Raw genomic sequence first — 12,698 nt, forward strand, 5'->3', positions numbered from 1 at the left:
AAAAATAGATTTAAAAGGATAAGAAAACACTAGGAAATTAATTGTAGCATGTTACATTGCTATAATTATTTTTCATATGTAATAAATGAACAAGATACCAAAAATATCAGAGTACATTTTTGAAATGTGTTAGGTAGTGATTAAATTAAAATTCTGATTACACATTTCAATTATTGTGACTATCATAATATCTACACTATTCTAACATCTATCAACATAATTTCAACAATCTTGAATAATTATTATGGGACTTATCAAAATTAAACCCTAAATTTTAGATTTAAGTGTAAAATTTCTAATAGGATCACAACTATAGATTATTTTAAAGAAGTGATGTTTAGAATTACAATTATATAAACAACTATTGGTAAAGATTTTGTGTAATAGTAATCGAGAATCAAATAAATGACATATCATATTTATCCACGTAAGATCTGCCACCCCATAAGACTGCCTGGCGTACTTTTAAATAGGCTACTTTTAAGATTAATGAGAAAGAAAAAAAACTTTAGAATATATATTCATTTATACCTAGATACTTCAATAAATGTAAGATTTCATATTAGTAAAAAATAAACAACACTTTTTCATAACTTTATTTACTAATTTTATTATAAATTAAATAAAACATTCCAGAAGTTAGTCACTTCTGGAATGTTTTATACAAAGTGAAGACTTTGTAGCCATTTTCAGAGCCAGAATCAGAGTCTTCGTCTTTTTTGTTTTTCCAGAGGATATTATGTTCCACCCTATCCATAGTATTTGAAGTTGAACACTTTTTAAAGCTTTTAATCACTAGCTCTGAAGATATATTTTCCAATGTGGTCAACATCCATTCACAGGTTAAGGAGAGAAATTGTCTTTAATTCGTCCAGTGAATGTAAATTAATGATCATTGTTTGCCATCCAAGAAGAATAAAATTCGTTCAATCTCTCTTTAAATGGCTTTAATACATGTATCTTAAGGTTGAAGGAGAGAAGTTAATCTTCCTGGAATAATTACTAATTCAGAATTATTTTTCGATAATGAATTTTTCACATTTTCAATTAAATGCTGTACCCTGAAAACTATCAAGGTTGAGAGTGGATTTTACCTTTTGCAAGCATTTGTGTCTATGAAACCAAACTAATTTCAACCGTTATTTATCCCCCTTGGGAGATTTTCTTTGGCCAAAGTCTTTCTCCTGAAAACAACAAAAGGTGGAAATATTGTTCCGTCTGCTAAAATAACATGCTAAACTCTATTACCACCAGTTCATATAGGAACTCTTCTTTCACCGATCAAACTTATAATCGAATTCTGCAGCATTTCAAAGCGTATAGGAGTTTGATCAGCGTTACCTATTTTTAATAGAAACTGAATTTTTTGCTCAAGCCAATAACATACCACTGAAATTGTATAAGTTTTTCTTTATATGCATCTGCAAATCTTTGACAAACAATAGTTCGTTTTCTTATAGTCAAAAACAAACTTGCACATAAATTTTTGAAACCAACCTTTGTCAGCTGTAAAATTCTCAATATTACCTGCTAAAGCTATTTTTTTGGCTTTTTTTGGTAAGGTCTATGTCAAATTTCTGCCCACAAGTGTAAGTGCTCTCAGGCACACCGCTCTCCGATGCCGAGCGCAGAAGGAGATGTGTGGCTACTGTGCTGCTCCGGGGCACAGGGCAACAAACTGCCCTGCCAAGTTGTCGCCCCCGAAGTGCACCGCCTGCTCGCAGCTGAAAGACAGCAATGCTGGACACCGGGTAGGAGGTCGGCAGTGTAAGGCGTACGATGTAGCACGGGCTAGAGCTGTAAACAACACAGCCTATGGCGACGCTTGAACGGCCGGAAGGCCTTGGGGACATATTTCACCAGTTCGAACGCCTGCGCCTGGGGCAGATTAATTGCACCATTCCCGGGCGGCCACGAGCGAGGCCATGAGGCTCCTTGAGGAGTGCAACCTCGAGGTCCTTTTGGTCCAGGAGCCGTACACGGTCGCGGATAGGGTAGTCGGCTTCCACGGGGTGAAAGATATTCATACTCGTGGGGGACGGCCGCTCTCTGCGGTCGTGGTGAGCTGTGACGCTTTGGGTGTATTCTGGATTCCTCAGTGGTCTGATGAGCATGTCACCGTCGTGCGAATCACGAGGGGTACGCTCGATGTTGTACTTGTGTCGGGATACTTCCAACTTGGATGGAGTATCGATGACTTGCTGGCGAAGTTGGGGATGATTCTGGACAGTCTCCCGGGCTCCAGAGTGTTGGTTGCGCTGGACGCAAATGCCAAGTCTACCGCCTGGGGTTCACCACTCACAGACCCCAGAGGTGCTGGTCTCGAGCAGTTCGCAGAAGCCAGGAACCTCTACCTTATTAATGATGCGGAGCAGCCGCCAACTTTCTCCAGCGAACTGGGAGAGAGTTATATAGACGTCACTTTGGTGACGGGCGACTCGCTTCGGAAGACAGGTAGATAGGCTGTCTGGCCCGAGGCCAGTGTGAGCGATCATAGGCTTATAACCTATGATACTGCTTACGGAGGCAGTCCTAGGGTACCAAATGCAGGTCGTTACAACCTAAGGGGCCTGGATCGACACAGGCTGAGGCGTGTGTGCGATACTGCCTTACAAGGATTGCAGTAGCGCATGGAGTGTAGGGAGGAGTTGGAATTGATGGCAGAGCTAATCTGCCGGGCCATCAATACTGGCGGTGACGAGGTCCTACGGCGGCCTAGGCTAATGGACGGACCCGTCATAAGCAGCCAGTCCGCTGATCTGAGCGTGCCTGGAGCCGTCATGACCCCATTCTCCGGGGGGTCGTCTGTGGAAGACAGGCGGAGGCCCGGGAAGAAATGGTGGTCCTCTGACCTTAGCGTGCTGCGCGCAAGAGTTAGGTCCGCGCGGATAAGGCACCAGCACTGCCCCCTAACGGGGAATATCGTTAATCACGTGCACGCTGAGCGTCTTCGGATCTACCGGTGTGCCCGTAACACATATGTTCACGCCATCAAAGAAGCCAAACTCAAGTTTTGTAAAGACTCCGTGTGCGAGTTGCAGCGCGATTCCTGGCAGCTCGCAAAGACTTGTTACAAGCCAAGTCCATGGCGGGTTAGGTGGTCGTGACCACACTTTAACATTTGTGGCGACTTACCGGGCGTTCCTGGATGCTCTGTTTCCAGATGCTCCGGAGGGTGAAGCGGAAATCGGCGTTAGGGCGAGTGAAACACCATTCCCTGGCGTTCGGACCGTGGGACCCGATGATATAGACCGAGTGGTTTTTCGAATGTCACTGAAGAAGGCACCGGGGATTGACCAACTTGACCTGGATATTTTTTCCCATCTATTGCCTGTCATAAGAGAGCCGCTTGGCAGACTGTTCACGGGATGCCTAAGCTGGGGCTGCTTTCCGGCTTGCTGAAAGGTGGCTTTGGTAAGGGTACTCCTGAAACCTGGAAAGGATCCTGGTGAGGTCGGCAGTTATCGATCCATTAGCCTCTTGCCGGTTCTCGGCAAGTTGCTGGAAAGGCTGGTTGTGGAACGGCTTGAGAAAAGCATTGATATGAGCTGTATTCTAAATCGAGGCCAATGAAACGGGTTGGCGCCGAGGATTGCATCTTAAATGCTCTTACCGAGGTGGAAAGCGCCGACTGCAGATATGTTTTGGCTATTTTTATTGATATAGAGGCAGCATTCAACCCCCAATCGGGATGGATTACTCTACGGACGCCGAAGAAAGCATCAACTGCCTTCTTCGCCACATACTGCAGCTGCTCCTTGAAGAGAAGCCTCTCATCAAGGATAACACCCAGATACTTCTGAAGAGTGACATACATAATTGAACGGCCGTCCATCACAACCCGCGGGTGGCAAGTTACAGCTAGCAGGCCCTTCAAAAACATCATAGTGGTTTTCTCCGCACTGAAAACCATCTTATGCTGAAGACTCCACAACCGCAAACCCCTACATGCCTGTGCCGCTCTAAGCTCGATCTCAGCATGCGAACCGCCCTCGACCAGCAGCAGCCCATCGTCGGCGTAAGCCACAACGCGACAGCCACCGGGCAAACGCAGCCGCATGAGAGAATCGAACTCGATGGTCCAGACGAGTGGATCTAATACACTGCCCTGTGGGCATCCTTTTGACAGGGTCTTTCCTACTTGCGAACTGCCGTCACGAAGGACAACAGTTCTTCGTGAACTGTAAAGTAACTCGAGAGAGTGCTAATTTCATTCCGCGTGCAACCACGCTTCTGCAATTGATACAAGGCAGAGGGCCACCACAAGTTATTAAATGCCCCGGATATGTCCAAGAAGACACCGAATACATATTTGCACTCACTGCCTGAAGCCAGATCCAGGACCCTAAGAATCACGTCCTCTGTACTCTTGCCGGGTCTAAAGCCATACTGGTCGTCCATCAGCATGTGATTAGAAGTCAACCTACTATTTATGCGGAGGTGAGTACCTTTTCGAAAACCTTTCCAACAACTGGCAAGAGCGTCAGAGGACGGTAAAAAGAACTGACGGTGGGGTCCTTGTCGCCACCCTTGAATAACAGCTTCAAGATACCACGCTTCCAGCAAGCCGGGAAATACCCAGCGAATAAACACCTATTGAACACCCTAGTCAATGGGCCGAGAATCACAGGCAGGGTGCAAACAAGGAGCTCCACCGTAATACCATCATATCCGGGGGGCTTTGATGGTAATCCTAGCCAGGCTACAGATTACTTGACGGACTTCCGCTTCAGTAATCTCCGAAGACAAAGAGTCTGTGTCGAAACCTACAACCGCCGCTCGAACTCTCCGGTGATACGAGGTCTCAACAACCCCGGTATCATCGGGGAGCAGATCGTCCATCAGAAGAGATAGAACACGATATTTCTCAACTACAACGCTGTCTTGGGTCGAGAGAGCCGACAGAAGATTGTCCTTTTTCCGCTTGTTACCAAGTACTCGATAAACAACACCCCAAGGGTCTTTATTCCCCTGCTCTTGAACAAAAGAGCGCCAGGAATCTCGCTTCGAAGTCCTAATGCTATGAAAATACTCGTTCCTTTTCTGATGATAATCCACAAACAGAACCGCGCGCCGGTCAGGATCACGCGCACGCTGTGCGGCTCTCCTGAGTCGGTCCACGGCCTGCTTTATCACAGTCAAGTCTCGAGTCCACCAACCAGCTACTCTCTCTCAACCCAGATTTGATTATACAGAACTGTATAATCAAATATGGCGGGATGGAATGTACCCGCAGCAGTGGAAAAAAGCTCATGTTGTTCCAGTACCAAAGAAAAAGCGCTCCTTGACGTGCGCTATGGGAAAAATACTAGAAAAAATTATTAATAATCGACTCGTTTGTGTTTTAGAAAAAGAAAACCTTATATCACCATATCAAGCAGGTTTTCGACAATACCACTCTACTACCGATCAAATGATCAACTTAGAAAACATTATATATAACAGCGTTATTACAAGAAAACATTGTGTCGGAGTCTTCTTTGATCTTCAGAAGGCTTTCGATATGACCTGGCGACATGGAATAATGCTCCAGATACATGAATGGGGCATTCGTGGCAATCTGCCAGTATTGCTCAGCAGCTATGTGAATGATCGTACCTTCCAAGTATGTGTCAACAATGAATATTCATCTGAAAGAATGTTGGAAAATGGCATACAACAAGGTTCGCCGTTGAGCGGTACCTTGTTTACCATCGCCATTAATAAATTGATATTAGCCATTCCAGTAGAAATCAGCAAAAGCGTCTATGTTGTTGATTTGGCAATTGTGTATGCCAGCAACAAGACTGCTATGGTGAAATATAAATTGCAACGGGCGATTAACGCTCTAAATGAAGTTGCCAAGAATAATGAATTCTAATTTTCACCAGAAAAAACGTGCTGTGTACAATTCTGTAGGAAGAGAATTCCTCATCAAAGTCCTACGTTGACAATTGGCGATAATCCAATACAATATAAGGATAGCGTGAGATTTTTAGGACTGGTATTGGATAAATCCCTTACGTGGGGATTACATATATAGGACGAGTGATAGATGCAAAAAGCCCTAAACATTATAAAATGTTTATCGAATATTAATTGGGGCTCAGAACAGGAGCTTTCCGCACAAGTCCGGCGACTAGTCTAATGTCCGAAGCCGGAATAATGCCACTATATTATAGAAGAGAGGTCCTTTTGTTAAGATATGCAGCAAACGTATGGGAATTTCCTGCTCATATAAATAACAAACTCTTTACGAATCATCCTATGGCTGCATTATTAGAACATCGTGGTACCTATTCCAGACCAGCCGGAATAAGGTACCACGAATTAAGAGGAAAATACGAAATTACTATTCCTGAGACGCTAGCAATTTCCACAAGAGAAATACCGCCATGACTATTGCCAGCGGTAAATACAAGGTTGGATCTCTCAGGGAGAAATAAAAAAGAAGCCAGCAGTGATCATCCAACAGGAATTTTTAGCAACCGTCAGTGACTATGAAGAGCATATCAGAATTTATACTGACGGCTCTAAAACCGAACATGGTGTTGGATGCTCCATATATGTAAATGGAAAAGCCCACTTTTGGAAACTGCCAGATATGGCCAGTGTCTACACGGCAGAACTTACTGCAATTCAGCAAGCTCTTCGCTACACTGAACACTATTGCGAAGAGAGAGTGTTAATATGTTCCGATTCTTTAAGTGCACTTGTCGCAATTCGGAACAAGAACATTAAGGATGTCCTAATTTCAAACGTTCTAAATCAACGAGGACAGCGATTCGTATTTGTATGGACTCCAGGGCATGCTGGTATTACAGGTAATGAGAGCGCAGACGAAGCTGCCAGAAAGGCAACAGTCTGCGATGTTTTGGATGCATTTCCTGTAAGAGTGGCAGATGTTAAAAACCGTCTAACAAACATAGTAAAAAACAAGTGGAATGCTGAATGGAGGAGTTTAAATACAAAACTAAACTCAGTAAAAACTTCTCCATATATATGGAAAAGCGACTTTAAGTTGAATCGCCGTGAAGAACAAGTAGCGGTGACCAGACCTAGAATCGGTCACACGCGATTAACAAATTCATATTTGTTAACCGGCGAAGTGAGAGCAATGTGCGGTGTTTGTAATAAAACACTGACAATCAAGCATCTAATAAAAGAGTGTACCATATATGAGGACCTCAGAAAGAGGTTCCGTCGTAGAAATAATATTACTACCGATCTGGATAATGGAAATGAAGAAAATACAGTTGCATTTTTACACGACAGTGGACTTGTTAGAATTCTGTAAAAGTGAAAAATTTAAAGCTGTGTTAAAAAGTCTCTATGGGAGTCTTGAAGCGTGGCACGTATAGAGACGGGAGGTAGCCCTCTTACCTAGGCCACCCTGGCTTGTCTGCATTCAAGAGCAGTGAGTCGGGGTGTGTCCAATGATGTCATGGGGGACCCTCAAGGGTGGACTGAGGGTGCAATGCATGTTTGTAGCCTGTTTATATGGAGTCAACTGCCACGACTTATATACTGCTTAACAGCGGTTCTGGTCGCCCCAGGGGTGACCAGAGTGCTTAAACAAATTAATAAACGAGACAGGTAGAAGAAGGAAATGGTATTGTATAGATATATATTTTTATTTTCATGTTCGTTGAGAATTTTGTCTCAATTTTTAAGATCGGGGCCCTTTACACCCTGTAAGTGTTGTGTTTGTGTCTTAATGTTTTTGTGAAGTTTGTGCTTTTAAATAAAATATAAGGGCCCTTTACACCCTTACATATGTCGATCCTGATGGTGATACTAACATCTTTTTAAAGAATGTGACGATGGCTAATGGATCTTAGTAGTTGATGCCTGTAAAAATACAAAAAATAAACACCTTAAATAACAAATATATAACAATAACTAGTAAATGAAATTATCCTCTTAATTTTCAGGTATGTGTATTCCTACCCTATAATTTAAAAAATAATTCCTAGCTTTCATTTAGGCGATAAAATTTCACTCCTAACTGACAAATTACATATACTTATGTTACAGTGTGTTAGTCATTTTTTTAAATTAACTTGCTTGGAATCTGTATTATTAATGAATCGATAAATTATATCGGTCTACATACTTACATACATACCTCCTTTTATAAACAGAAATGTCTGATAGCACATTTATTGTAATTAAATAAGAAAAGTGACTTGCTTGAGTGATCTATCTGAGACAAGATATGCACAACTGAGAGCGCAATATGGCTCCAGTGAAATTATCAAACCCAATGAGCTAGATTTTGTAACTAATTTTACACCTCCAAAGCTTGCCCAAAATTGAAAATATCAGGGTTATATTTTTTAATTATATGAATGTTTTACAACATGTACCCCAAAGAGGTATACACTTTTGATTTAGTATCACTTGCCCGTTCCCCACAAATTCTATTAAAAATTTATCAACTTTTTAATGAAGGTTCTAAAAATGTTTGTGAAAATTTCTATAGGATTTATAGAAACAAAATTGTGGCTTTCAAATAGAAACATCGATTGCAGATAAATCAATATTTTTATTAATTATAAAATAGTCGGTAAAAAGATTTAAACAGAGATGATGTACTGTTAAATGGGTGTTGAAATTGAATAAAACAAGTTAATAATTAGTCATAACCGTGAATAATTATCTGTGTTTAATTATCACCTGTTTTTAATCATTTTTCCCAGTTATTTTATAATGAATAAAAAATGTTTTTATTTGAAAGCCGCCATTTTGATTCTATAAAAACTAGAAAGTTGAAATTTTTACATAACATTTTTAGAATTTTCATTAAATGTGAAATTAAAAGCGGGGGAATGGGCAAATAATCTAAATCAAACGTGTTCACAAGAACAACATACATCTCATGACCGGAAAATGATACACTAGAGTTTGAGTTTTTCACTGCCTTCTTTATTAAACTGAATATACTGTTGCGTATTTCCATACAGAGCATCAATTGCACTGAAACGGTCCATTTCTATAACTGATATCACACTGTACCCAACTAGGGACTAGTCATTTATATTAGATGACAAACAAGAATCATAACCGTGAGTAAAAGTGAAACTGATAGTGTAAAGCAACAAAATATAAACCTTTTCTGTTTAGAAACAGTGATTGTTTCTGAGAAAAGTATTATACATAAATCATCGACACAAGTCAACAGGACACATATATTCTACTTATCTTTTGTTACTTAAATATTTTTATACTCAAAGTTAATATAATTGTTTCCATTAAATATAGTTAAATGCAGCAGTAACTCTTACATGAGTTTTTGAAAAATGTTGCAAAAACATTTTAACTAATTTAGCTAGTTTTAAGAAAGTTGTATGTTTTGTGAATGATTTTTATGATATTAAAAGCTTATAATCCAATTAATTTTTTATATTATTTATAACTGCTATTAATGCAATAAGCTGTAATTGCTATTCAATTTTTATAATTTAATACGAAATAATTCAAATATTAAGCCTAGATCTACATAAATAAATGTAAGTTGTACAGACTAATAAATGAATGTTATTTATTGCCTTAATTGTTATTACTTTTTTAGCAACATGGGTTGGAGGGGGTTACATAAGTGCCATCTGTGAAATATTTTTCACATCTGGTTTACTTTGGTGCCAAGTGCCAATTGGATACAGTTTGAGCTTAGTTATTGGTAAGTAATTTTGACATAAGTATGAATGTATCTCAATTAGTTCCCATTTTTAAATTCAGTAAAGCGTACCTTAAACCACTGTCATATTTCCTCATAAAAAATGTGATTATTCAGGAATTATCAGTTTACGGGGAGGGCACCTACTCAATATTTTAAGAGACTTTTGGTGAAAGAAATGGATTTACATTACTCATGTAAAAATTTATGACTTTTATTATAATTTACCATGAGCAAGAAAAAAATGAAAAACAATTTTTCACCACAAGAACAGTGGAATTTTGAAATTAAGAGTTTTAAAAGTATTTCAATTTTTATGATATTGCTCAGAATTGGTTAAAATAAAAACAGTCTGCAAGTTTCTTTAAAATTGTTTATTTTTTTAGCCAACTGAATGATAGAAAAATAATAAAGATAGGCAAAGTATATCTTTAATTTTCAGCATAAAGATAGGCAAAGTTTTGTTGGTAATAGCATAAAATTAAAAAAAAATCTTCTAATGCAGTTAGTTGTTAATAAAGTCATCAAAAAAATAAATCTTTTTAAGTAAATAATAGTTAGTAATCTGCTTAAATCTTCCAATTTAAAAAAGTAGGTAAGTTAATTTTGATCTAACTAAAAAATGTATATTTAGTTGGCCTAACTTCAAAAAAATTACTGGCAGTAATGTCAGCTGACACCAGGATGAGAAAGCAGCACCAGTCGCAGATGATGGTCACAAAGACAATCATGTCTCAGAACAGTATGAAGTTATAACATTTTTATAACCAACCAAATTTACTTTATTATAAAAATGTATTTTCGTTCATTGTTTTATAAAAAAATGTATATATTGTTTAATTATTATTATGGATTTCATGGACAAAAGCACTGCAGATAATTTTGCTCAGCTATTGCTTCACTTCACTCACTCAATAGTTCATAGGATACTGTTAATTAGTTGTATTTTCCTCTTTCAACACTTATCACTATGCCAGAAAAAGAAAATTCACTGATCAAAGTCAGCTTGGCTTGAATGATCATCTTGTTTTTCAGCTATGGAGAATATTTTCATTTACCTGCATACTTATAAAGGATAATGGCTAAAAAAAAAATTTCCGAATCTAATAAAAGTGTTGTCTATCTATTTCTGGTAAATATTATCAAATTCTTTGTATGAACAGAATAAAAAGTCAGCCGATCAAAGTCAGCTTGACTTGAATGATCATCTTGTTTTTCAGCTATGGAGAATATTTTCATTTACCTGCATACTTATAAAGGATAATGGCTAAAAAAAAAAATTTCCGAATCTAATAAAAGTGTTGTCTATCTATTTCTGGTAAATATTATCAAATTCTTTGTATGAACAGAATAAAAACAACCTTGCACTATCCATTTACAAAAATTGTGGTATTGGTATACAACAGTACTATAGAACCATATTTAATAGCAAAAGAAATAGTATAATTTTCAAGAACTCATTTTTTACTTATGTAGAAAGATTTTTTACTTAAAGATAACAGAAATGAAACCAAAAATTAGTATACAATACAATCTTGATAAATTGTTTAAAAAAGCGTAGATTTGCCACTAATATCTACATTGATTGATCATGTTTTCAGTATTATTTTAAATTACTTTTAATATTACTTGGGCTACTGTTGAAAACTTGATTATTATTCTTTAAAGAATAATTAAATTCATCGGTATTCGAATGAAATTTGCATAAAATCTGTTGTACAAGCCATAGGTAAAATCTCATCTTGAGTATGGCAGTATCAATGTCATTTCCTAACCTACAGCACAAAAGTTATTTAACAAAAATGTTCACTTTTAAATTAATAAATTTTACCTCATTGAATTCGCAACTATAGAAAGAAGTGTAATTTTTTTTTAATTTTCAATGCTAATAACTGATTTGTGTCTCTTTTATATGTCCTTACATCTTACTCGATTAAGTTTGTTGCTGATGTCGATATTAGAATGCTTAGCTCCATATAAAGATTTTTTTAAGTATTTCCAGTAGATAATATCACATATGCATATCTGTGATTAGTATGTTTGCTGCTGCTGCAAGATCTCTTTTACAAAAGTAGTTGTATCATTCAAAATTTATAGATTAATTTGAAAACAAGTTGTTTAATACTTAATAATGTTAAAGTATTATGATTTTCACCTTCTGTTAATGATTAAAATGTTTCAATATGTTTTGGGTATGTCTGGTGTGATATAGATGTATTAAGGGTAGAAATGCAAGGGATACATGAAATTATTTTTGTTCCATCAATTTTAAAATCCCTTTTTATTAACTATAAATAAGAATTTCTAATGGTTTTAGAGATAGAAAATTTAATTCCCTTATTATTTATTTGACATTTTGCTTTCAAAGGTTATTTCTTATTTGATTTTATAATGCTACAAGTACTCAATTATTTGTTTTGTCTTTTAAAAATAGTATAGTGATGAATTTAGAATACAATATTACTTTTTTTATTATTAATTTTAACTAAAAATAATTACCCAGTTCTTCATAGATGCCTGAGTAGATGTTCTGTGAAAGAAAAGTAGTAATATCAAACTAAATTTTATTTATTACATAATTATACGACCTGAAAACAAACTATAGGCCCAATTCAGTTCAGCATTTGATCTTATTCAGTCTTAGGCCAACTGAACCTGAAATGATAGAGTCAAGTACTTCAAAGAAAATAAACAGCATAAGTAACATGTACATTCAGATGTACTGATAATACAACATTTTGGGTTTATTATTTTAATTAACTGATAAAAATTAGATGTAAAGTAAAACTAGTAAGGCAAGTATTTTATTTAACTTTATTAATTATAACATCTACGTATGGTAATAAGAAGTAAGTAATATAACAAGCACTTATTAAAATACCTTAGTTCTTAACAGATCCTGTTTGGTTTTTCATATAAAATGGTTTGACATGATGAAAGATGCAAGTAGTAAAAAAGAACTGGTTGAGTTTTATCTTGCGTAAAGAGAAAATTTTTCTAAGAAAAAACAAATTCAAACTGAAGATGAGATATTTAGACC

Source organism: Lycorma delicatula, chromosome 4 (assembly GCF_047948215.1).
Source record: "Lycorma delicatula isolate Av1 chromosome 4, ASM4794821v1, whole genome shotgun sequence".
NCBI classification, from domain to species: Eukaryota; Metazoa; Arthropoda; class Insecta; order Hemiptera; family Fulgoridae; genus Lycorma; species Lycorma delicatula.